Raw genomic sequence first — 27612 nt, 5'->3', positions numbered from 1 at the left:
CCAGCCTCCCCCACGCAGCGCTCTTATGCAGGAAACGCCACGAATTCCATTCCAGCCCCTGAGCCTCCCACAATTAATGGGATCACTGGAAATGAACCAGGCAGGATGCTGGGGGCGAGGGGTCCTGTCTCCCCCGTCTCCAGGCAGAGAAGCTTCTTAGCCAGATTAGAAGCCGAGCCCATCCAGGCCCCGCGGCCCCTGTTCTGCGGATGCTGAGCCCGGCTCCCCCAGCGCCCACCTGGGTCGGGCAGCCCCGGAGCCCCTCTCTCTCCTGCCCACCACCCCCTGGAGCTGTCTCTTTCTATAATTCTCTTCTCATCGAGTCTATTAGCGTTCTCCGGCAGGCTCTGCCAAGTTCAGCTGCATCTCCCTGTCTAGTTTATATTAGAAGAGAAAGCTCTGGCGTGTTTTCCCCTCACCTGAGGAAAGAGATGCTTCTCTTTTTCAAGGCACTCATAGCCTTTGATGAAGCCCAAGAAAGACTTAAATTATAATGAAATTCAGTCTTTGAGAGATGAGATCGCCCAAGAGGGCTCGTGAAAAGGGCTTTGGCTTTCCAGCAGTCAGCAGCTGGCCCCTGCGTGCCCGCTGGCCTGGCCGCAGCTCGGCTCCTGCCTCATCTCTCCCCTGCACGGGTAATTGCAGTAGCCGGGCCCAGCAGCAGCGCCCCCACTGCCTGGCCTCCCTGCTGCCCCTTCTCCTCCCTCCCCTGCTCTCACCACATCCCCTTCCTCCTTCAAGGCCTTCAGTGGATCCAACCCCCCCAGGGCCAGCGCCCTCTTCCCTCCTTCCCTAGCCTTCCCAAACCTTCCGGGGGGGATGGACTGTACCATCTCTCTGACCTCTACACAACCACATCTGTAGCCCAGTAAAAAACCCACTTCGGGGGTATTCAGTCGGTTAAGAGTCCAACTTCAGCTCAGGCCATGATCTCGGGGTTCACGGGTTCAAGCCCTGCGTCTGGCTCTCTGCTGTCAGCACGGAGCCTGCTTCAGATCCCCTGTCTCCCTCTCTCTGCCTCAACCGCACTCCCCCCCCCACCGCAAATAAACAGACATTAAAAAATATTTTTAAAAACCCACTTCCCCCTTCTGCCTGGGACTATATTATTTGTGTACTTGACAGAAGAGAAATAAAATCCCTGCCATGAATAAGGGCCCACCATGTGTCAGGTACGGATACAAAGCTACTGTGGAGTCACATGTACCCAAGTTCAAACCCTTGCTCAGCCACTTATCAGCTGAGTGCCCAAAGGCGAGTTCGGTCTTCGAACGTGCTTCCTCATCTGTAAAATGGGACTGATGGATACCTACCTCCTGGGACTGCTATGGAGGAGACAGACGTGTAAAGTGCCTGGCACATAGTCTCCGCTCACACGTGGTATCTGCTCTGCTTTTTTTATTCCTCACAAGACAGGTGCCGTTAGTCTGGTTTTATGGATGATGAAATGGCTGTCAACCTTGGCTGTCAACCAGCTGGAGAACTTTTAAAACTACAGATCCTGGGGCCCTTACCCCCAGACCCTACCTGGGCTCTAGCCCAGAAGGTGGTCAGAGGCCCCCTTGTGGACAGGATGGGAAGTGCTGCACAAGATGTTAAGGAAGGGCGGCCATGGGGGGGGAGCCTGGTTGTCTTGGAAGAAGAGTGGAGGAGAGGGGCTCCTTCAGGGGTGCAGAGGGCTGTGATGGGGTGGGCAGGGGTGGGCAGGGCGGGGAGCGTGGGCTCCGGAGTGAGCCCAGGGCCGCCGCTGGCTGTCCAGACCACTGATCAGCAGGAGCGGATTGGGCAGGGATGGGCACCATCTTGCCTTTGCTCCTGGCCACACCCAAGGGGCCACCTGTTGGGTCTGAGAGGGTGGGGAGGCTTCGAGAGAGGCCAGGCTATCTGCAAGCCCAGAAACAGGCTGGCCTCCGCAGTACCAGCCTTCTAGTCCTGGGGGTGGGCGGGGGAGCTCATGAGGAGCAGGAGCTAATTGAGAGAGTCAGAAACAAAGGTTTGCTCCACCCCCGAGAGCAGAAAGGAAAAACACCCGGAGTTAATTAACTTCCTGCAATATGGCTGGTGCCACAGGTTTAGCTGCTCTGGGTCTCACTCTGTCTTTCAAGAGATTACGGTGGCCCAAAGAGAAACATCCTCAGGCAGCCAGGACAGCGTCTTCTGGGGCCTGACCACACGCTCTTTCCTTCATTCGGTCGTCAACAAATGTGTGTTAAGGGGACGCCTGGGTGGCTAAGCAGGTTAAGCTTCCAACTCTTGATAGCAGCTCAGGTCAGGATCTCACCCACCGTGATATCGAGTTCCTGTGTCGGGCTCTGCGCTGACAGCACGGAGCCTGCTTGGGATTCTCTCTCTCCCCCTCTCTCTGCCCCTCCCCCTGCACTCTTTCCCTCTCAAAAACAAATAAATAAATAAACATTTAAAAATGTGTAGTAAGTGCCAGGCTCCGTGCTAGGGGATAGACATGTAGCATAGGACTGACCAAAAGAAAAGCCCCCCTCCCCCCCACCGTGCCCTCCTGAAGCTCAAAATCTTTCATTCGTTCCCCTTTACCACAAACACCTGTAAAAGTTGTCTCCGTGGGCATCTCCAGTTTCCCTCCACTGTAGGTCATTCGTGGGGCCTCTTCTCTACATCCATTCCCATCATGGCCTCATCCACTCTCCTGATTTTAAACAGTGTCTCTTTGCTCACACCTCCCACCTCTGTATCTCCAGCTCAGACCTTGCCCCAAACCCCAGACCCAAATATCCAACTGCCCAACTAGCATTTCCTCTTCTTCTTCTTTTTTAAAGACTTTATTTTTAAGTAATCTCTACACCGGCGTGGGGCTCGAACTTACAACTCCGAGATCAAGAGTTGCAGGCTCTACCCACTGAGCCAGCTAGGCACCCTCCACCCAACCAGCGTTTCCTTTTATTTTATTTTTAAACATTTTTTTCAATATTTTTTATCCATCTCTAGGAGAGAGAGAGCGTGAGCAGGGGAGGGTCAGAGAGAGAGGGAGTCACAGACTGAAACAGGCTCCAGGCTCCGAGCCGGGAGTCAGCACAGAGCCCGACGCGGGGCTCGAACCCACGAACCGTGAGACCATGACCCAAGCGAAAGTCGGACGCTCAACCGACTAAGCCACCCAGGCGCCCCCCAGCGTTTCCTTTTAATCGACATCTCATGCTCAGCTTGTCTGCAATGTAATGCCTAAGCGTTCCCATAATTCTGTTCGGCACGACGCCTTCACCAGCGTGGTTAGGGGCAAGTCCGTGCTCTCCGCTGCTCAAGACCAGAACACCTAGCTGTTATTCAGGATCCTCCCTTTCGCTCACGTTTCACACCCATCTGAAATCTTGCTGAGGCTGCCTTCAAAATCCACCCAGAATCACACCAGTGCTCCACATCCATAGCGACCATGAGGGTCCAAGCCAGCATCTCCCATCTGGATCTTGCGGGTACCTCCTCACTGGTCTGCACCCAGCAGATGATGTTCCAGGGTTATACCAACCTCTGCTGGAAACCCTCTGGTGGCTCCCGTCTTGCTCAGAGTAAGAGCCTGCAGGAGCGTCGCTGAAAGGGGCCCCACCCCTGCTGGACTCCCCTCCCCTCCCCCCCCCCCCTTCTCCGTGCTTGATTCCTTCCAGGCATGCTTCCTCTTCGGCTGCTTTAACTTGCTCTTCTTTCTCACTGGAACACTTTTTGCACAGATACCTACGTGGCTTTTTCTGTCACCGCCTTCACGTCTTTGCTCAGATGTCACCTTCCCAGTGACGCCTTCCCTAAACATCCCGCTTAGAACTGCCGTGCCCACTGTGTAGTCTCCATCTTTCTTCCCTCCCCTTTTCTGCCTTCGGCAGAGCACTTGTTACCATCTAACGTGCCATCTATTTATCTGCTCTTCATTCTCCTTCACTAGAATATGGGTCAGTGTAGTGGGTTGAACAGTGTCCCCCTCCCCCGCAAAGATACGTCCAAGTCCTGAGCCGCTGTGGCTGTGCTTTAACCTCACCTGGAATTAGTCTTTGCAGATAAAATTAAGAATCTAGAGATGAGATCATGCTGCATTTAGGGTAGACCCGAAATCCAATGACTGGTGCCTTATAAGAGAAGAGAGAGAGACACTTGAGACACAGAGACACAGGAAAGAGGGCACATGAAGATGGGGACAGACAGTGGATGATGCTGACCCGAATCAAGGATTGCCAGGAGCCACCAGAAGCTGCAAGAGGAAGCAAGGGTCTCTTCTAGAGATTTCAGAGGTAGCAAAGCCCTACCAACACCTTGAATTTGGACTGCGGGCCTCCGATCTGGGAGATAACATGTTTCTCTTGCTTTCAGCTGCCAACGTGGTGGTGGGAATTTGTTGCCTCAGTCCTAGGAAACTAAGGCAGGATCTTGGTTTTGTTTTCCGCTGCAGCCCAAGCTTCAGGATGCCGTCGGGCAGCGTGGTCACGCAGCGCACAACTGGACGCATGTCCTTCCCCACAACACGGTGCCAGTGCTGTCAGGGAACAAAGGGGGACAGGCATGGTCTGCCGCCCACCCTCGGCTCTGGGAGCAGCACAGAGCCAAGACGCCTAGAGCCCCTGATCCCTTGGTAACTGCACCCCCTCCCCACGCCCTCATTTGCAAAATAAAGGGGAAAGTTCTGCATCCTGTGAGACCTGGTCCAGGGGATAAGACTGTATGCTGATCGGGTCAGGCACGGGACACCCCCGCCCCATGTCCTCCTCTCTCTAGACTCCGGGAAGCCCCCCTGCTTGTCTGCCTCGGAGAGCCACTCCTCCTGCCTCTTTATCACATGGCCCTAATGATATGGGAAGTATCCGTGCTGTATTGTTAAAGGCTGGGAAAAGGCTGGTTACAAAATCGCACGCACATTAGCTCTGCTGGTAAAAAGTGGGCATGAAAGCACAGCCATTACCAGAGAGAACATCTAACTCAAATGCCCAGAGCCCAGAATCCGAACCGTTCTTTGCATTTCCATTGGGTTTTGCTCAGCCCATGCAGAGCCCACCCGGCGTGGGCATCGGGGAGCCCCCTCTTGCCTGCCCTCGCCCCCCCTTCTCATCTCCCATCACCCCCTCGGGTTCCTGAGTTCCCTTGTATTTCCTTCCGTGATACTTTATAAGTTTCTCCATGAAAGTCGAGCACCTCTTTTGCTCAGTTTATTACTAAGTACCTTTCAGGTTGTCTTGCTATTTCGAAAGGAGTCTTTTTTTTTCCTGTACAGTTTTTGTTTATTTGTTTGCGTGGTGCCTTCTTCTGGACATACCTTCTGTGTTAGCGCTTCCTTGGAGCATCCTGGACCCCCGTTCCCGGAGTCCTGAATGTCTCCTTTACTGCACTCCTAGATTTTTATTTTTGTTCACTTAATTTCTTTATTTGTGCACATTTTACTAATGCAAATTATTCATTTGTGACTGTCTTCTCTCCAGGACTGTGAGGTTTAAGAGAGCAGGGATAGGGTTTATCTTTTTTTTAAGTTTATTTATTTATTTTGAGAGAGAGAGAAAGAGAGCTGCATGAGTGGGGGTGGGGGAGGGGTGAGTAGAGAATTCCAAACAGGCTTTGTGCTGTGATGTCAGCATAGAGCCTAACATGGAGCTCGATCTCATGAACTGTGAGATCATGACCTGAGCCAAACATGACCTGAGCCGAAATCAAAAGTCAGATGCCTAACTGACTCAGCCACCCAGGCACCCTATGATCTGTCTCTTAAATTTTCCTTTTTTACGTCTTTATTTTATTTTGAGAGCCAGAAACAGAGAGTGAGCAGGGGAGGAGCAGAGAGAGAGGGAGACACAGAATGTGAAGCAGGCTACAGGCTCTGAGCTGTCAGCACAGAACCTGACTCAGGGCTCGAACCCACGGACAGTGAGATTATGGCCTGAGCCAAAGTCGGACGCTTAACCGACTGAGCCCCCCAGGCGCCCCTGGTCTGTCTTAATCACAACGGCAACACCTGGATTTAGTGTAGAGCCTGACACTCAGTGGGTGTGCATGAGTGTGTGTGGAACGAGTTGCAGGCACACACACGTGGGTGTGGGTAGGTGGGTGTGTGATCCAGGCTCAGCTGCTCCTGCTCGTAGGGGTCTGGGTTCATCACTTCATGACTTTGATGACAAAGGGCTTGGCTTCCGGGTTCTCTTACAATGCTAAACCCTTTGGTTCCATGAAGAGAGGTCTAGAAAGGCTTGGAAGCAAGTCGCTTTCCACAAGGCAGGCTCCCACACGTAAGCAAAAACCAATGGAGGGTTTCCAAGTCACCAGCTGGCAGTTCTGTTAAAAGGAGAAGCCATGATAAGGAACATGTAGAATCTATCTGTCTGTATATCTATCTTTTCATCCATATATCTATACAATGGAATATTACTTAGCCATAAAGAAGAATAGGTTCTTGCCGTTGGCAACAACATGGACGGAACTAGAAGGTATAATCTTAAGTGAGATGAGTCAGACAGACAAAGACACATACCATATGCTTTCACTCATGTGGAATTTAAGAAACCAAAAAAACATACAAAGAAAATAAGAAACAACAGAGTCTTAAATACAGAGACCAAACTGGTAGCTGCCAAAGGAGAGGTGAAGGGGGACACGGGGTGAATTAGGAATACCTATGAGGAGCCCTGAGAAGTGTATAGAATTATGGAATCCTACCGTCATCTGAAACTAATGCAACACAATGTTAAATATACTTTAAAAAAAAAAAAAGATATACCACATCTTTTTGTCTGATTGACCGACTTCAGATGCCCTCACACCTTCTGCGAGGTTAGAGCCCTCCACTAGGAATGGAAATTCCTGCCCAAAGCCCAAGTGGAGGTTGAGAATTCCACAACAGCTGAACAGACCTTCCCCAGGCAGGGTTCCAGGGAGAAATAATGGCAGCTGCATCCACACTACACTTGGTCTTCAGCCAAAGAAACTTCTCTTCTATTTGGGGCTCTACCCTCCAACCTCCAAGCCCCCCACCCTAGAAAGAGGAGTTTTGAATTGCTTACTAAGAATGAATAGGAACACGACTGATATCTAAATATTGAACTGGCTTTGTAATGAACTCTCTTACTCATTCTAGAAGATTCTTTGGGAATTTCTATACAGAAAAGCAAATGAAGTCAGTTGTATTTCTTTCCAATTCTTACACAATTTACTCATTTCTTCCTTCCTGATGGTGCTGATTAGGATGTGGAACAGCATCAACGATAGAGAGCATCCCGATCTTGTTCCGGACTCAGTGGAACTATGCCGAATGCTTCATCCTCTAGTAAACTAATTGCTTAAATTTTTTCATAGGTACACTTTATCAGATTACGGATGTTCCCTTTACCCCTGTTCCACCAAGAATTTCTGTTTTAATCATGAATATGTGTTCAATTATATTAAGTCTGTTTTCTGCATCTTTTGAGATGACACTGATTTTTCTCCTTTCGTCTGTCAGTGTACTCTGTTGTATAAGTACTTTTCCAACATCGAGCTAACCCTACGTTCCTGGGTTAAACTTTACCGATCATGATGTACTTTAACAGACAAACTGCTGGATTCCATTGGCTAATATTTTATTTAGAATTTCCTGTAATTTCATAAGTGAGATTGGTCTATAATTTCTTCTTCTCATACCGGAGCTATTTTGAGGATCCAATGACATGGGACTTTGAGCACCATGTAGCACTTGAAAATTTTAGATATTTAGCCATTCGCACAAAAAGCCTCTAGTCCGGCTCAGGGAGAAGACACACCTGTGTGGGCGTATCAGCAGGTCTACACGGGACAATAGGAGAGGCTCCTGGGTGGTGCGATTCAGGATTCATCCATGATTTTGAAGGCTTTTGTTTTTCAAGAGTCCCATTTAAGACACAGGGAGCCCTGAGAGTGGACCACGAGCTGATTTCAGGATTAGCTGCCAACCCATGAGACAGGCAGAGAAGGGCTGCTCCTCATGTCTTCCCAGGACCATTCCCACTGGGGAGATATCACATTAGATAGTGGTGTCCTTGGTGACCAAAGGAGTAGGTATTTATGTCCTTCACCATCACATGGAGTAAGGTTGGGGGGTGGTGGGCAGTGGTTGAATTCTTTGAACCGATAGATCTTCTTCTAGCCAAGTTGTTCTAACATAAGATCAATAAGAAATATAATTTTATCCCTAGAAGGCATTTTGGGGGCTCCAGAATCCTGGCATAGTCCCAGCTTTGTCCCCAAGTTTGGGAGCCCCCTGGAAATGGGGTGGGGTCCTCAGAAGAGACCCCAAGAACGCTGAGGTTGTAGAAAGAGGCTTGGTATTTGGAGTAGGAGACTGGGATCAAATCCTGAGTCCACTTGCTGTCTGCGACTCTGAGCCCTTGACTTCATGTGTGAAACAGGGATGATTCCACTCTGCCTTCTAGGGTTGTAATACTGATTAAATATGGTAAAAAGTGCCAAGAGCCTGGTACAGAGCTGATGCTCAGCCCATTCCCTCAGTTTCCCGGGAGACTGAGGGCAACTCCACAGTGTAAGGAGTCACCGGCACTGAGCTGTGTCCTGCTGCCTCACGTGGAGCCCTGAACACCCATGTGCAGACTCAGAGTCCTGGCAGTCAGAGCAGACCCATGGGGTGTCGGCTTCTAGGAGGAGAGTCCGCCTGGCCCTGGGCATGGCTCTGTGGGAGGGAGGAGAGGACAGTGACCGGCTGCTCAGTGCCAGGAGAACCCTCAGGGGACAGCTTGGCTTGTGAACTGTCAGCAGCCATGGCAGAAGCAAACCTAGGTATTTGGGAGGAATGAATCCGATAGGATTTCCCACCAGGAACTGTAACACCCGATGTAAGGGGAGTGTAGCAGGAAGCAGTCTCTGACACCTTGGGGGTGAGTTCCAAGGAAGGTTCCCTGCAATAGCTCCATCTACTACCCTTGCCATAGGGTGTCCATTCTGGTACCCAACCCTCCCTCCTTTCCCTTCCTCTCCTCCACCTACCATCCACTCAGCTGCGTATGCATTAGCTTGTCATTCCACTCATTATTTCCTTGTCACGCCGCCATCCATCTGTCTGTCCATCCACCCAACCATCTGCACATCCGCCGTCTTTCCACACATCTATTGACTTCTCTCTTAACAGGAATGACGACAGTAATAAGAATTACAGTAGCTGATGTCTATTCGGGTCTCCTTTGTGTCCGCCACGGTTTTGAGTGTTTCATAGGTATGCCTTCGTCCTCGCAACAAGCTAAAAAGAAAGTTCTATGATTAGTTCCATTTTAAAGATAATAAAACTGAGGCCCAGAGAGAATGATTCATGTGCCCACAGTCACGCAGCCAGGAGATACGGAGACACCAGAGCTGAGATGGAATGCAAGACACCTGGCTCCAGAGCCCACCCTCCTAACCACAGTGCTAAGTGGCCTTCCAAACACCACCCAACACCATCCAGCCAAGCTCCCATCTGTTTTTGTTAGCCATCCTTCCATCCATCACCCTCCAGCCTCCAACCTCTTTATACCTCCCCCCTCCCCCCCCCCCGCTTATCATCTCCTCTCCCATCCATCTTCATTCCCAACCAGTTTCTCCATTTCCTCATCCATCCTGACATGTACCCACAAATCCACCCATCCACTCGCCAACTTTTTTTTGCACCACCTATCTATTCGTCCATCCAACAGCCATGTACTAAGTCCCTTCTCTGCTTGATGATGGTTAGAGATCAAAGGGCTCAGTCGCTCTTCCATGAGGGAAACGGAGATAAAGCAGTGGGGTAACCCAACGGGATACGTTGCTACGGAAGAAGCAAGCCCGGGATGCTAAGGTGCACGGAGAAAAGGGCCCAGCCTGGGGGAATCAGGAAGAATCCCTGAGCATCTGGAGACTGATTTGGATGGGTCGCAAGGATCCAGGTGGAAGAGATCAGAAATGGCCTTCCAGGCAGAAGGCTCCTTCTCTGCAAAGGAAGATAGTCATCTTCTCTCTGGGAGATCATGGGGGACAGGACCTGCTAAGCCCTGGGCAGCCCCGCCTGAGTTCCTCAGTGGAGAGGGGGACAGGTCTAGTCAGGGGCTGGCCAGAGCAGGGCTTGTTGGCCAGCATTTGGGCTGAGACCTGGGGCAGCTTTCTGGAAGAGAAATCCCAAGTCCAGGGTTCCTTTAAGACCCACCTGCCGTTTGGCTTCCCCCAGAGCCAGCCCATATTTGCTATTCTGTGCACTTTCTGTGTATTTGCAAGTTCTGATTGAACAAACACTAGCTGGGGCACAGTGAACCCAAATAATTGTGTGCCTGTCAACGGTACATGTTAATTGGAGAGTTGTGGAGTCCGCGGGACAGGTCACAAGGGAGAAGCCAATTACTCCGTGTACCTATTTGAAAGGCTCCCACTCCCAGAATCCTGACTGGCATTAGAAGGCTCGTATTGGTCTGTGTTATTGATTTTCCTCTTGCCTCAGTTGATGGGCTCATTAATTGACAATTACCTTTTTCCCTGTGTTGGGAGAATTGACAACAGGGACCTGAAATGTTCAAGTTTCATTTGAGCCGAGCTGAGCCTGTACCTGTTTAACCTGTAACAAGTACCAACAGACAACTCTGGGGAGTTGGGGCCTCCCAGGAGGAAACAGGGAGGTTAGGGGGTTAACCTGGGTCCTAAGAGAGCGGACTCTGGTGTGGAGCCTGCCGGGGCCTGGACAGCAAGGGCTCATGGGGCGAGGGGGGACCTGGGTGAGAGTGGGCAGAGACCGGGGCTAATGTGCAAAGCTCCCAATGGGGCCAATTCCCATTTGGCTCCTGTGGGCAGCGGAGCACCTACTCTGTTTGCTGAGCACCTACTATGTTCCAGGCACTTTTTTTTCTTGTCGGAAAGAAAACCCCCCATAAACTTTCAATACTACAACCATGCTATATATCTGTTTATATATTTTATGAGTGCTTTATACATTAAAAAGTAAGATTTTTTTGTACCCCCCCCCATGGAATTAGTTGTTGTCCTCTGAGTGGGGGGGCACACTGTCCTCCCCTGAAAATGTACAGTATAGAGAAACTAAGGCAGGAGCCCTTGGGAGGGGTGGGGTCCCACTACTCCAGATGCCTCGGGTCTGGACAATGGACCTCGATCAAGAGTGAAGCCTTGGGCAACGAACTTGGGTTCAAGTCTCTGCTCTGCCACTTCATATTCTACTTCTCTGAACCTCAGTCTTTCTATCTGTTAAATGGGGCTAGCAATAGGACTTCTCTGCCGTTGGGTGGTGATAATTCAGTGAGGCAATGCATGCAAAGCACTTAGCACATAGTAAGTTCTCAATAAATTGTAGTGTCTATTGTGGTCATTACTTCCAGGACCCCCTGGCTAGTGGGGCCGAAGTTCCTGGCATGTCCTTTGCTCGTCAGGGCTGTGTCTTCTTGGTCCAGGTGACCCCAGCCCTGGCCCTTACTCCTGTGTGGACTGTCAAGCAGCCTCACTCTGGCTCTGAGCAGGCCGAGCAGCAGGAAGCGGGCCGGGGACAGCAGCGGCTGCTGATGAGCGCCTGGGGACCACGTGTCCCTCTGGGAACACAGTGTCCCGCCACCAAGAGGAAATTGCTGCTTTAGCCCCTGCAGATGTCTGAGCGACTTCAGAGACTTCCTCAAGCTGCTGTCTCTGCCAGGTCGCCTGCCCGAGGCTGACCCGAGGTGCCCAAGTCTGACGTGTTTTGCTTGGATGAGGGAAAACCTCTTAGTCCAGCCTGGAGGCCGGAGTCGCTGGCTCGGGGTCAGGAGCTGACCTACCTAGAGGGCTACGCCCCTCAGGCCAGGCCCACGTCTTACAAACCCTTTCCTTTTGCCGCTGGGAGGAAGCCCAGGAAGCCCAGTGGGTCTGGCCCATATTGAGGACACTCTTGCCCATTGTTTAATCGCTAAAGATTTTAAATTCAAATTCAGCACAGAGGCACCACTCCCCCACCCCACCCACTCGCTCTGACAACTCCACCGCTGTCCAGTCTCTTCTAACGTTTCTTGTTTTTTTTTAAAATTTCTGAGAGAGAGAGAGAGAGAGAGAGAAAGAGAGAACGAGCAGGGGAGGGTCAGAGAGAGAGACACACACATAATCCGAAACAGGGTCCAGGCTCTGAGCTGTCAGCACAGAGCCTGATGCGGGGCTCGAACCCACGAACCGTGAGATCATGACCTGAGCTGAAGTTGGACGCTTAACCGACTGAGCCACCCAGGCATCCCTGTCTGGTCTCTTCTAGATCTGTGTTTCGTGTTTCACCACCGCCTGTACCTGATCACACACCAATGCACCAGACACAGCTGCGGACTGGACTTGGGTTGGTGTGCAGGTTTCCAGTTATTTTAAAGCTGTTTATCCCTTTCTTCAAATGGAAATCTATGGGGAAGCCCAACTGTGACATAAGAGGAACAAGTACTTCTAACAAGTAACAGCAGCCAAAATTAACCCACGTGTGAATATCCCCAGTGTCCTCCCTTCCCACGCTCCTTGTCCTCGAAACAGCCCTTCAAGTGCTCTGCTCTGTGCTCACCATCCCAGAAAATGAGACAGAAAAGCAGAAAAAGCCCAAAACCTGCTCGCTCTCCTCCCTCCCAACCTCCCCTCCCCGCCCCCCAGAACCCCGAAAGCCCCGGGGCACAATGGGGAATTTACCAGTTCCTCATGAGATGAGTTCAGACCCCAGCCCAGCACTCACTTGCTGGGTGACCAGGGACAAGTGTCTTCACCTCTCTGAGCCTCCTCCCCTTAGTCATCTAGAAAACAAGGAAAAGGACCACTGTCCACTTACCTGTCTGCATTGCCAGGAGGACAGGATGGATTTGTGGATATAAACACAAACCCTGAAGGGCTGTCCCGGGAATTGGAAAAACACCTTGAGGAGTTGTGTGTGTGTGTGTGTGTGTGTGTGTGTGTGTGTGTGTGTGTGTGTTTAAGGTTACAAACAGCAGAAGCAGCCCCTCCATTAACTGTTAAGGAAGGCAAGCACTGGAAAATCCAAACGACTTACGTTTTACTTGGGGGGCGGGGGGCAGGGAGAGGGGACTAGCACTTTCCCTCCCCGCTCCAGGGAGCAGACCCCGCTCTGTGCTCTGTTCTGAACATTCAGTTCTCTGGGCCTGAAATCACTGAGTTTTCAAACTGTTCCTGTTCTGGTTTTGTCTCTGACGCCTGCTTCTGCAGAAGAGCAGTTTCAGCCACTGGGTCCGCAGCAGGGAAGCCGCTCTTGGTGGAGGTTAGAACAGGATGGGAGGCACACAACTACCAATGGCACCTGCCTCAGGTGTCGCCCAAGGGCATCCTCCCCTCATTGCCCTTCCGAGAGAGGAGACTGGGTTTCCTGGGGGAGGTGACAGTGAAGAGGCAAAGGGCCCGCATTGTGCTGCCGGGGAGGGATTGACGTCCCTCTGGCGAGGGTCCTGGGAGACCTGTGCGTGGCCTGGCTTTCTTTTCTGCCTAATCACAGTGAAGGAGGCGGGAGAAGGGCCCTGCAGTGTAGACCTGGGGCCCGGCACTGCTTAGGAACCAGCAGAAGGCCACCAGCGGAGCCAAATGGAAGCAGTTTGCTTTTGCAATTCGGAAGGGACGATCCAAACAAGAAACCAGGGACCGTCAAGAGTCCCCTGTTGCCAGGTCCTGTGCGAGGCTTCTTCCGAACGGCAGCTCGCTGTATCCTCAAATGATTCTGTAGGACAGGTGTTATTGGCTCCTCCTATTGACGGGGCAGCTGAGGCTCAGAGGAGTTAAATGAGTCACCTAGACCCTCTCCCACCCAGCTATTGACCATGGCGGAGGCAGGATGGTCAGCGGCATAGAAAAGCCTACTGTTCAGTGCAGTTAGGGGGTGGGGAGGGAGGGGAGGGAGACTTCACAGGAGTTGTGCAAGTCTCAGAATCCGTGCATCCCCAGGTCAAGGTGATGTGCACCAGCTGGCTGATCTTTCTAGCACGGTGCACCATCCACCCAGCCGACCCTGGCTTACCGGGCACATGCTGGGGATGGTGTGGTGAAGACAGAGATGAGTGAGAGCGGACCTGATCTTCAAGCACAGCGCGGTCTGCAGCACCAAGCAGGCCACGGGCATAAGCATAAGGCAGAGAAAGGGGCGCCTGGGTGGCTCAGTCGGCTGAGCAACCGACTTGGGCTCAGGTCATGATCTCGCGGTTCGTGGGTTCGAGCCCCGCGTCGGGCTCTGTGCTGACAGCCAGCTCAGAGCCTGGAGCCTGTTTCAGATTCTGTGNTCTTGCTAGGCAAGTCTACTGGCTATAAATTCCCCCAATTTTTGTTTGTCTGGAGAAATTCTTTATTTCTCCTTCAATTTAGAAACATAATTCCATTGGGTGCAGAATTCTGGTTGGTGTTTTTTCTTACAGCACTTTAAATAGATCACTCAAGGGCCGCCTGGGAGGCTTAGTCGGTTAAGTGTCCAACTTTCGCTTAGGTCATGATCTCGCGGTTCGTGGGTTCGAGCCCCACGTTGGGCTCTGTGCTGACAGCCAGCTCAGAGCCTGGAGCCTGTTTCAGATTCTGTGTCTCCCTCTCTCTCTGACCCTCCCCTGCTCACGCTGTCTCTGTCTCATAAAATAAATAAAACATTAAAAAAAAATTTTAAAAAGCATAAGGCAGAGAGGCCACTGTCATTATGGGGGTGGGGGAAGGGCTGTGGGCCAGAGGACTGTCACCAGCAGGGTCAGAGGAGGCGGCTGGAGCCCGGCCAGGGGAAACAAGGGGAGAAGGAGAGCTGCTTTGCTCTCGCAGAGCTCCAGCCCACGGGATCGTGGCCCACATGGTATGTAACTGCCTGTGTTCCACAGCAGTCCTGCCAGATGGGAAGTTTCCAGCTGGTTCTTTCTTCCTTCAGTCTGATCTCAGCCACGGCGTGGTCTTTTCCTTCACGCCTCCACCATCACTCTAGACGCCCAGGGACCCCACCTTCTGGTTGGGGGAGGGCTTGCACTCGGAGTTACCCACCCATCCAGGTAGGTTGGAGGCGGGCTGGGCAGTGACTGGGCACGAAGGCATCACTCTGGACCGGATGCCTGATCAGTGTCCTCTGAGCCCGTCCTCGGTGGTCCACACGGACAGTGATGGGAAAGGAAACTCGGAGCTCATGGGACCTCCCCAAGGCCCCCTGATGCTGATGACAGCCTCCCTGCCCCAGCTAGGGCTCACGGTGTCTCCGTAATCCTGTCTCCTTGGTCGTTCCTCTCTCCTTCCTGTCTCTTCCCGTCTCACTCCGCAAGGATGCATCTCAAAGCGGTGAGGAGCCAGGACTCTAGAGCCCAGCCTGCTGGGCTCGAGCCTCAGCTCTGAGCTAGAGCTATTTGCCTTGAGGCAAATGACTTAACCTCTGCCTCAGTTCCCTCATCCGTAAAGTGGGGATAAGAACAGGACTTATCTCTTCGGCTTGCTGGCAGGATTAGTGACAAAGCACATGCTTTTTCTGAGACTCCACACTGGCCTCCAGGAGATGAAATGTCACATCTAGTGTCCTCAGGGAATTCTCGGTGGGGGTGAGGGGGGAGTGACCGTGGGAGTCAGGCAGACGTTGGTCACTGCGAAGTAGGGGTCTAGGACGCAGGTGAGGTGAATGGGCAGCGGGGAGAGCATTCCTGATGGAGAGTTTAAAACTTAAATTCTGGAACAGAGAAGAAGCAAAGAGAAAAAGGCGAGTGGTGGGTCTAGCATCCAACCCAGCATCAGGGCAAATAATGTGGGATTGGACAGGGAGCGAGGGATGATGAGGGAAGGCACTCCAGGCCGAGGGACGTGGCTGGGCAGAAGCATGGTGGCAGGGAGGTACGAGGTGACACACGGAAGACTACATCCAGAGAGCCGGCCTGCGAAGGGGCATCCACGAAGCCGCAGAGATGGTTGAGTGTGCCAGACGCCACGTGGGGGCCTGCCGGATGACCTCAGGCATTCCTTATACTAACCCTGTGAGTCCTATTATTATCTGTGTTTTACAGATGAGGAAACTGAGGAAGCTCAAGGTGGGGAACTCTTTGCCCAAGATCACTCGTTAAATGGTGTCTTGGTGCACTGAGTTCATCCCTCTGTCTGCAGAGCTGGGAACTTGCCCAGCGCCCTGCGCTGTTACCCAGGCAATGGGAGAAGAGTCACAGAGAATGACGGGGAAGCTGCTTCAGGGCCAGGAGGAGGTCTTGGAAAGCTCCAGATGGGGGTCTCAGCTTCAGCCTGGGAGGCCAGCCCCCAACAGGGGCTTCACACATTTGGGGTGTCCAGGGACACCTAGATTCTCAGCCATAGGCTTTTTATATTCCCAGTTTTACGCTCCAAGGCTTTGTCAGAGGCTGTATTCTATGTTCTGTTGAGCTCCTGATTCCTACCTGCCAGGAGGAGAATGTTCCACGGGCCCATTTTCTCCTCTGCACAGCTCAGTGATAGCGTGGCAAGAATCCTGGTGATTCTCGCATAAATCAAGGCTTGACTGTGTTCCAGATGTCTGCTTTCTCTTCTTCGGTGGGCCCACAGTATTCTGGAGCAGCGGTTTTCAACCCCGGGTGCCAGTGAAAATGAACTGAGAGCTTTAAAAAACACCGATGCCCTGGGTTTGCGGTCTATATGCAGACCCCCGGGTGAGGCATTTTCAAAGCTCCTCAAGGTTGAGAAGCACTGCTTTGGAGAGATCTGCTGGAAAAGTCTGCGGCCCCTCTAAGCGCGGCTGGAGGTTTCCTTTCCTCTCACATCAGCATAATCCAACCTATTAAAGCCTTCGAAACCCAAATCAAAAGGTTCCTGCTGGCCAGAGAATGGGTCTTTGGAAAACGGAGCTGAGGAGTCTGGGGCGGGTTCTGGCTGTGTCCGGGCCAGTCCAGCCATTGTGACTTCAGAGCCACCCTGTACCCACGTACTTCAACGCCAGTTTGCCCAGGACAGCCAAAGCCCCGTGGAGATTTTTATTGTCCATTTTATATTGTCGAACAGCAGCCGTAGATGCTTGTGGTCATAATTTTGAAATATTAAATTACACTGAGCATTAAGGGCTATGTTTTCTGTTAGAAGACAGGTTAATTGCCATTCTTCATCTTTAATTTTGAGATTTAAGCCGGTTTCCCATTTAGCTCTAATTGGCAGTGTCCGACAGCCCTCGCTGACCCCAGAAGCCTTTGATATTGCTTTAGAAATCCTTTCATGGAAGCCCTTTTTTCTTTCGCCCTGCACATTTAATAGATTTGTATTTCCTCCGTCATCTTTCCTCCTGTGGAGATATTTCAAAATTGCACCATGTGTCTGCAGGGAATAAATGCCCCCTCTCCAGCAAATGTTTTTTTTACAGTGATCGGCAAAAAAGGATTAATTGCCCCCATTCACATACACCTCTTACTCGCTGCGTTCCATTTTCATATGGAGATGTTTAATCCTTTCTTCCGAAGCCAGGCTGGATGTGCGGTAATGCTAGTGCTCTTCAAGTGATGTTTCTGGAATAGACCTTAAGAGAACATCTACTCCAATCACTCTATTTTACAGATAATAATATCACCATAATAATGCTTTATGTGTCAGGGGAGAGCACTCATTGTGAGGATAGGGAGGAGGGTGGTAATGAGCCCTTCGTCCCTGGAGGTGTTCAAGCACAATTTGGAAACAGCTTGTCGGGCATATTTTAGAGGCGAATCCAGCATAAGAACTAAGAGGTTGTAGCGTCTTCTGACTTGGGCTTAAATTCCTGCTGCTTACTGGGCCCGTGGCCTTGGGCACGGCTATCAGCCATCTTGAACCTCTATTTCCTACTCTATGAGATGGAGTTAATGATAATAGTTAGGGCATAAAGGTACAGTAGAACGGAATGAAATAATACCTGGCCCTTGGTGAGCACTTAATAAGTTGGGTGACTATTATTAAATGTTATAGAGGGCAGCCGGACTTCAGAAGTGGGGGAGCAGCGGGAATAGGAAAGAAATTGTCACAAAGACATTTCCGTTAGACTCAATCCCCGGAACGCAGTAACCACTAGAGTTTCCAAAGTGCCATAACATCTGTAACCTCAGTTTATCCTCACAGCGACCCTTTATCCAGACTATATGACAGTGTGGAGAAACGGAAGCTCAGAAGGGTGCAGCGCCTTGCCTAAAGTCACACAGCATAAGGATAGAGCCATTGGACTCCACATTCATCCATTCCTTTCTCTACCTCCTGCTTCCACGAAACCAATGCTGTCGCCTATCGGTTCTGTTATCCTTCTGGTTTATCATGAGGATGTGTCTTAATATCCTAGGACATTCCTTGGCTGGGTGGGCACCCTTCTGGCCTGCCCAGATTCTCATTCGGAGGGTGACGCTTGCCAATTCACATGCAAGACTTGGAGCTGTTTCTTTTACTCCCAAGTAGACAGGGCAATCAAGCAGTCCGGTAATAATCATACATAATGTTGGATACTCATAATGCACTTGTTTCGTGCGGCAGTCTTAGAATTTTAATTTGATACAAGGAACATTATTACTCCATATTCATTAAGTCGCATGTTAACCTCTTTTAAAAACCCTTTTTCCAGCAATAATAGAAGACAATTTTACATGAGGAAAGTCATTTGGGGGAGAAGATCTGCTTGGTAGGTTTTCCCGAGCATCGTGACAGCCTGGGCTGACCCCCCTGCTTTCTTCCACACGGTTCCCCGTCTCTCGGCGCCGCGGTTTGACAGTATGAAGTACCGGAGGCCATTTACACCACGGGCTCACGGCCCATCTTGGAGGAGGGGGTAAGGCTACTCTGCTCACCGCTTGGACCCCGAGAGAGCCCACTGGCAGAGGGCCTGTGCAGTCCGCCTTTTGAATCAATGTTAGGTTCCCAGGAATCTTCAAGGCTTATAATCATGAGAGTTGCAATCAGAGGAAAGAAGGGAACGGGTTGGGGTGGGGGTCGGGGGGGTGGAAGACGAGTCGGGGCGATCCCGCTCTCCTTAAAGACTTACCCGCCCTAAGAGTTGGGCTGGAGAAGTCTGAACATGGATGAGCCCGGGGGGCTACCCTTACAAGGCCACCCATCTAAAGACACTGAAATCCACCGACAGCCCCCCAACCAGGCACACACACCTTCTGCTTTAACTCCCCGCACCGAGGGAGACGGGTCTGCAGGTCTAATCCAGTCCTTCCTCTCTTGTGCTGACCCCCATCTAAACCAGCTGCTCCAGCTGACTTCAAGCAGGGCCCCAAGAGCCCTGGGGGGAGAGTGGGGGGGCGTCTACACTGGGCAGACCCCGGTTTTGTTTTACAAATTGATTCTGCACATTATTTTCCTATGAAGAAGGCACTTTGAGCCCAGGCATCTTGAACGCGTCCTACCCTCCTTGCTTTGCCAATCAGGAAACCAAGGTCCAGGGCAGGACAGGGTTTTATTCTGGCCGCGTGGCTGCGTTGGAATGCGAATCGAATTCTAACTTTGCTGTAGCACGCGGTCTCCACTGCACGTGCCCCACGATAACACCGACACCGTCACATTCTTCCCTGATCTTGGGGGACAGATACCATCCACTGTGTCCTGATGGCACGCCAGAAATGTCTTCTGGACAGCAGGCACCCTCTCCCATGATGCTGACCGCAATGCCATATGGCAGCCATCGCTGTCCCCGTTCTGTGGGCACGCTCACTGGGCTCTGGGAGGTGAAGCTCTGCGTGGTCAGCCGGGCCGGGGCGTGGCTGAGCTGCACTTGAACCCAGGTGGCTGCTGGGATCCCAGCCTCTGCACTTCATCCCTGTGTTTTACTGCCTGGACCCAATTGCCTGGGGCCTCCATTTACTTGTCTGTGAAAGTAGGTACCTCATTCCTGTCCAGACCAATTTACACTCGAGGTTTGAGTCAAAGGGATGTAAAAATTCTTGGCAACATCAAAAGTTCTATAAAAACGCACGAGTCTGTATTGATGCCATTATAAAATGTGGACGGATTATTTGGTTTGGGGCCTTTTCGTTAACGCACTAAAGATTCTGGCAGGGAAAGGGCGTCTTTGCTCAACAGTGTATGACGCGTTATGAGTTCGTTCATTCAAAAACTTTTATTTAGAACCTTTTCTGGGCTCAGCATTGGCTCAGGCACTAGGGACTCAGAGATAAATAAGACCGGTCCCAACCCGCAGGATGCTCGGGGTCTTTGGAGTTTGCCGAGAGACAAAGCAGTGATTACATTCCAGGTTGGAATGTTCTGGAAGCCTACAAGGGCACCAAGGGGGCCTGATCAAGTGTGCTGGCCAAGAAGGTAGGCTATGGTCTAGATTGTCTTGAATCCATATCCTTGTTCTCCACTTACTAACTGTGTGCCCTTGGGCAGTATTCTCGGCCTCTCCATGCCTGAGTTTTATCTTCTGTAAAATGGGAATCATGAGAGGTGATAACAAAATCCTACCTCAAAGGATTGCTATAAATATTTCATGAGCCAGGGACTCTTTGGAAGTCTGATAAAGACTATAGACTCCCGGGAATATAGTTTTTCAAGGCATCCAATAAAACTATATTGGATTAGATGGTGTACTAATTACATTAAAAATAGTATCAAAATATTAAAACCGCAAATTTATAATTTAGCACTATATAGGCTTCTTTATTAAAGCATTCAATAATAAGATCCAGAGGCAGGTCTAATAAGCACCATAATTTCGACATAGTGATGGGTGTAAGTGGTATTTCAAGGCATCTTCGTCTATATAATGCAACAGGAATTTATATGTGATTTCTAGAAGTGACATACAACTAGAGGAAATACTCCATTCAGTTGAGATCAGTGAACACAGAGATATGATTTTTCTCCCCTTCCAAGTTCTCTGACCCCCCTGAATTTTATCCAGATGATCCTCTGGCGGTCCGTGGACCCAGACGGCAAAGTTCTGCCCCTAGGGAAACCCTCTGGTGAAGGGAAGGATGGGGCATGATGCTGAGGGCCGGGCAGGAGCAGCCGTGGTGGGCTCAGGATGGAGACCTGCTATGCAGGTGGGGAACTGTGAGGTCAAAGCAGTGGCCCCGCGCGATGCCTGGGAATTGAGTTTCACCGGTTGAATAATGACCTGCCAAGACTAAGCTTGGACAGTTTCAGACACTCGTATACCTGCACCACCGTCCATTTGTAATAACCACCTGCTGGGTAAAGGTGGGTTCTGCCAGGCGCGCCTGCGTGGCTCAGTCAGTTGAACTTCCAACTCTTGATTTCGGCTCAGGTCACCATCTCCCGGTTTGTGGGTTCGAGCCCCAAGTCGGGCTCTCCACTCTAAGCAGTGGAGCCTACTTGGGATTCTCTCTCTCTCTCTTCCTCTCCCTCAGTCCCTCCCCACCCTCAAAAAAAAAAAAAAAAAAAAGAGGCTGTCTCTACTAAAATTCAGATCTCAACTCCACCATCCACCCTGTGTTGGTTGGAAGGCATCTTCTTTCACCATATCTCAGTTTCCTTTTTTATAAGATGGAAATAACAGTCCTGGCCTCCTACAACCCACGTAGCAATTCAAAGGGAGGCCTCAACAAGGTGCATTCACGTGGTAAGTGCTCTGCAGGCATCAGGTACCCTAGGCCTTGTCATTTGCTACAGCAAAGTTAACACTGTAAAGGCCCTCAAGTTGGTAAACCAGAGTCAGCCACTGCACAGTAGAGCCTCAAGGCTCAGACAACAGGCTCTGGCATGAGACCACCTGCTTGAAACCCAGTTCTGCCTCTAACTGGCTGTGTAACGGTGAATGGTGTTCAACTCTCTGGGCCTCAGTTTCTTCCTCTATGCAACCAGAAAAATTAGAGCATCAACTTCAAAGTGTGGTTACCAAGACTGAATGACATATGTAAAATGCTTAGAGGGGTGCCTGGGTGGCTCAGTCAGTTAACTGTCCGATGTCAGCTCAGGTCATGATCTCAAGGGTTGTGGGTTCGAGCCCCGCGTCGGGCTCTGTGAGGCCAGCTCAGCACCTGGAGCCTGCTTCGGGTTCTGTGTCTCCCTCTCTCTCTGCCCCTCCCCTGCTCGTGCTCTATCTCTCTCTCTGTCTTTTTCAAAGAGAATATATAAAAATGTGTTTTTCTTAATTTAAAAAATAAAAAATAAAATGCTTAGGTTAATCCCTGGCTCGTGTTAGATGTTCATCTGTTAGCTCCAGTATTATTAGCATTGATATTTATTGCCTGATGAGTGAACCTAGCAGCCCCCAGCACCCACACTTTGCTATTTCCCCAAATCCAATAAACTTTGTTAAAAGTCTAGGAAGGCACTTAACAAGCTCAGTTACTTATTTTATAGAAAAATTTATTGGCCAGAGTAATGGTCATAGATCGGAGAATCTGATTTTTGGAGCAGTGAAAAAACCAGGTATACCATGCCCATCATATGCCACCTATGTCCCCTTCTTCAATCCTCACAGGCACCTTTCCAAAGAGTTCCCATAACCCCATGTTACTGATGAACAAATTAGAGGTTCATGGAGAAGAGGAGATTAGCCCAGGTTTGAATCACGGAGTGACGGAGCTAGAATTTGAACCCAGTTCCGTCCTTCTCCCCCCCACCCCCACCCGGAAGTCTCAGCTGCAAGGATTATTTCCTGTTGAGCCGGAAGGATGGGGCCGGCCCACCTGAAGCCAGCCTCCTTGGTCCTTACGCTGTGGTCCCTGTGGGTCCAACAAAGCTGACTGCAGCCAGCACGCTTGCTCTGTGCAAACGAGGAATGTGCGTTTATCTTATAGGCGCTGAGCTATAGCCTTCCTGCTTGATGCCTGAATTTGTAATGCATCACGGCCCTGTGGGAAGAGTGTGGCTCCTCTTCTTCCCAGGCTGTACAGCCCTCGGGGGTTAGGGGTGGAGATGGGACTGCGACAGCTGCTGGGCATTTTACCCCAGAGCAACTATCATGACAATGGGACACGCGTCCACAGGCCACATCTCTGGGACACGAACCTGGCGCCTGTTTTTCTTCTACTCCTCTTCTGCAGCAATCGGGTGTGAGGGAAATGGGTGCTAGGCAAACAGAGGTGTCCCTGAGTTCTGGGAACCCAGACACCCACCTGTTCATTCTCTGAATGCAGGTGCAGAGCACGCACCGTGTCTGCGCCCTGAAGATAAAAGGTTGGTGAGATGTAACTCCTGGATGCAAGAACTGCCATTCTGGGAGAGACACACATGCACATGTCACTGTGGCATGGGACATAACTGGGGTGCTGCAGAGGGGCCATGGGAGCTGAAAGAAGGGAATGACTAGTTCCCTGGGGGTTAGCTTGGACAGATCCAGGGAAAACCTTTAAAGGATGTGCCATAGAAAAACCCATGGGTGTTCACCAGGCAGAGAAGTGGAGGTGGTTGAGAGTGGAGTGGACCAGGAACGACACTTAATGGTCACCTTCCGGTACCAGGCAGGTCCTCAAACAAGCACCTGACCCACTGTCTCTCACCTCATCATCACAGTCACTTGATGGGGGCAGGCCTCAGCGTCCTCATCAACAGTGGAGGGAATGAGGCTCAGAGGTATGCAGAGACTTGCCCAAGCCTCATACCTCCCAGCCTCATACCGCTGGGAGTGAGAGGCAGAGCCAGGGTGGCCCACTCCAGGCTGACTCCAGGGCTTGTGCTGTTGTTCACATTGAGTCCTGCCAAAGGAAACCCACCGGCAAAGGCCTGAAGGAGGGAAAGTGTCTGAGGTGCTCAGAGAAGGAAGCTGGAGCACAGAAACTCACCAGGAGGGTGAAAGGGTATTGGAACCAGAAGACAGAGGCTTGAATGTCGTATCCTAGAGAATGTCCTGTTGCTTGGGTCGATTGTTGTAATGAATGGTTGCTGATGAATTGATTCTCCCTGTATCCACATCCTTTGCAATGTGGATTATTTTAAGAGATGAAGTCTATTTTCCCACCGCTTGAATGCGGGTTGACCGGTGACTGCTTTGGCTAATAGAATATGGCAGGAGTGATCTAGTGGGAACCCCAGAGCCTTCAAGAGGTATGCAGTTTCCTGTCACCACCTCCTGCTGCCCCAAGACTGCTCGAGGAAGCCAGGGTTGGGCTCCTTGAGGACTAGAGGCCATGTGGAGAGAGACACCCTCCCCCTGTCACCTCAGCCATCGAGTCATGGGCCATGTCCAAGAGCCCATATAAAGAATGGTTATATGACCTGTGGTGGAGCCACAGCACCCAGCCCAGACTGCAGCATCATGAGCAAAGACATGCCTGGCTACCACTGCATTTAGCACAATGACCTGAACTCCTCCAGCCCAGCGATTTAGGAAACACCCCTCTATGTTGAGGGCAAGCATGCGAAGGCTGGATGTGGATCTAGGCACCCATCACATCTCAGCCGCAGGGACAGCTGGGTTCTCCTTTGGTAGCTGGAACCAAACAGCCTCCCCTCCTTGGTTGATCCATTTGTTTTACTGCCATTTCTCCCTCTATACTGATGGCGGAGGCAGCTGCCAAAATAAACTAGGGCAGACCTCACAGCCAGGAAACACCAACTGCCTGCATGTCTTTGCTCATCTGTTTGCCTCTCTCTGGGTAACATACCTTTCTTTTTATTTGTGTAGACTCTCCCCTTGGGGACGCGGGGTCACTGGGGAGTGGAGTTTGTCTTAAAGACAGGAGCCGAGCCCTTAATGCGCACACCAGGCACTTTGATGCATGTTGTTATGATTATGCAGCTACTGTTATTTATGGATTCCTACTGTGTGCCTGAGATGTTTATATTCTGTACCTTTAATCCTCACAATAATGCCGCAGGGCTGGTGCTGTTGCCTCATTTCACTCAGGAGCTCTAAGATCCACAGGGGCTAGGTGATTTGCTGGTAGGTGGCAGAGCTGGACTTTGGACCCACATTGTCCAGCTCTAGAGCGAGAGCTATTTCCATGCGACACACTGTTTCCTTTCTAAGAAACGAAGAATCTGGAAACTGAGAGTCCAAGTGATGGGAATATCAGGCTTGACTGAGCATGATTGAGCAGGAAAAGGACTTGTAGTAAGTGTTCTGTGTATTGCAAAAGATGAGCCTCTTTTCGCTGAATAGGTAACCAAAGGGTCCCAATGTTTACCCTACGGTGACCTGCAGTGGTAGAGAATCCACGGAGTCCGGGTCCCCCCACTTCCTCCCCACCAGTGCCTACTCCCACACAAGTGTTTCAGCAGAAGCGCCTCACCCTGCACTGCCCCTGGGCACTACCCGTGGCAGGAAGAACCTAGAAGGAGTGTGTCAGAGGGGCATCCCTTACCTGGGGCAGGCCCGAGCAGAAACCCTGCTTCCCAGGTTGGGGAGAGGAAGGAAGCCAGATCTCTCTAAACAGCTGTGGCTTCAGGTACCACCTGTCACGGCAAGGTCCTGGGGTCCAGGCTGTCCACATGGGCCTGAAGATGAACCACCCAGGAGACAGACCAAGTCTGGGCCATGAGCACCAGCAAAGGAGGACACCAGAAAAATGCTTTTTACGTTTAAAAAAAAAAAAAAAAAAAAAAGTAGATGAAACAGACTTCAAGAGGGAACATCAGAACGTTGTTTAACTTTCTCACACCTGCTTTACAGTCTATTTTATACTGTTTTTTTGAATCATTATGTGGAAGGAGGCCCTTTAATGGTATCGATTTCACCTAAGTGCCCCTTTCTAGACCTCAGTTTCCCCAGCCACATGGCATAACGATTGTTCCCGTTTGTGTTCCCGAGCCTGACTGGATGTCAGAGTCACCTGCGGAGTTGGGGGGCGGGGTTCCCAAGCTCTGGCTGTAGTGATTCTGAATGAGGAGGTGGGTCTGGGGATCTGTGTCTTAACAATCCCGTGGTGATTCTTCTAACAAGGGAAGGTCTGTGACACCTGGGTGTGAGGACCTTCACACCTCGAGTACCAATCATCCTAGTCGACTGGGGACCGGAGAGGGTTCCCGGAATGTGGGACTCTGGGTGCTACGACCAGGAATACTCCAGAAATACTGAGACAAGTCGGTTATCTTAACAGGACAAGGTGACCACTCAGGGGCCTTCTGGCTTGAGCTTGCTGGGAATCTGCAATGACAAGGTTCCCTGAGAGCGGCTCAAGTTCAAGGTCTTGTTTCTAAGGCACCTAGAGAGGAGAAACCTCCTGATTCCAGGTGGTGTGAGGCCTCTTGTGTAGTGTGCACCCGGAAGCCAGAGCGTGAAATCCTCAGGGTGGGAAGTCTTCAATTCCAGCACCCCAACCTCCACCCGGACTCCGCCTTCCTGGGGAGCTCTGCCTCAGAGTTTTCACTGATAGCTCTGTGCGCCCGGGGCGCAGGGACGGGAGCCAAAAATGAGCGGCCCCGCCCCCTTCACCTCTGTTTGAACTTTAATTTTATCTTTTCAGAAAACGGGAGACTAAGCTCTCCCACTTAATCCTCACAAGAAACTTGCTGGTAGGATTTATTTTTTATCTTATAAATAACAAATCTAAGACCCAGATTCCTGCAGCAGATAGTCACAAAGTAGGGCGGGATCCACAGCTTCTCGAACACCGCACACTTGCCTTTTGCAGAGCCCCAGCCAAGGGGCCTTGGTTGTAAGAACGCAGGTGGAAGAGGAGAAAGGTTTGGCCGTCCAAGAACGGAAGCTGGAAGACGATGGGGCTTCCCAGAATCACTTGCTGCGGATATTTGGTCCCCCCAAGTGGCAGCGCTATCCGGGAGAAATACAGAGCATACCGCACAGGCAATGTAGCGTTTTCTATTGGCCACCTCAAAAAAGTCAAAGCCAACATGTGACCTTGATTTGATGATATTTTATTTAACCCGATACATCCAAAATGCGATCGTTTTCCACAAACAATCCATAGGAAAAGTGCTAATGAGCTATTTCACATTCTTTTTTTTTTTTTTCATAGTCTTTGGAATCTGGTATTTATATCTCTTTCTTATAGCACATCTCAACTTGCCGCATTTCAAGTGCTCAAAACCCACGTACGCCGAGGGGCTACCAAAACGGACAGCTTTTTGATCGGCTGGATCGGTCCAATTCTGAAAAGGGCGGACTAAAACCCTTCCACTTAAATTGTATTTTACGTGTTGCTCTTGTATTAGTTGCTGTGTTGTGACTACAATGTCATCTCTGTAAAATATGCCCTGCATCACGTGATGCACCTCTTTGTACTGATGTGTGTGCCTTTAACCTTCCATTTGACTTTCCCTACGTAGTGTCACCTTCTTTCTGGTTTCCACACCCCCTTTGCTCCGTCTTGCACTGCCTAGTATCGTGTACCTTCCTTCTGTGGCTTGTCTCCACTCAACCGAGTCAGCTACTCTGAGTCCCCGCTTCTTTTTATGGGTCTGTTTCTCCTTTCGCGAACTGGCATTTTCACCTTCAACTCTTTCTTCTGCCTCGAGCTATCTGCTTATTTATGGGCTCTGCAGCCTTATAACTTTGGCTCCTCCTGACTTCTCAGAACCCAGGCCACCTCCCCGCTCTGCCTCTGCATCATTTATATCCTACGCCAAACTCCCCACACCTGCCTGGAGCAAATGTTAAAGATACTCTGTCTCTGGCGCCCTTCCTTGGAGATTCTATTCTCAAGGGCAGAGCTTAACGATCTATATTTTAGCAATCACCCCCCAGTGATTCTTGTGACCAGCGATTGGGGGGCTGTGCTTGTTCCCGAGTCGCTTCCCTTCCACCAAATGGAATAGTCTTCCTGGCACCAGATCAATCTGGCAGATCTGAGGAACCCCAAGGAGCAAAGAGGGGTGATCCCACCGTGTTAGATTGTTTCAATTAGT

Source organism: Hyaena hyaena, unplaced genomic scaffold (assembly GCF_003009895.1).
Source record: "Hyaena hyaena isolate Hyena2069 unplaced genomic scaffold, ASM300989v1 scaffold_23, whole genome shotgun sequence".
Lineage (NCBI taxonomy): Eukaryota > Metazoa > Chordata > Mammalia > Carnivora > Hyaenidae > Hyaena > Hyaena hyaena.
This window is presented reverse-complemented; position numbering follows the sequence as displayed.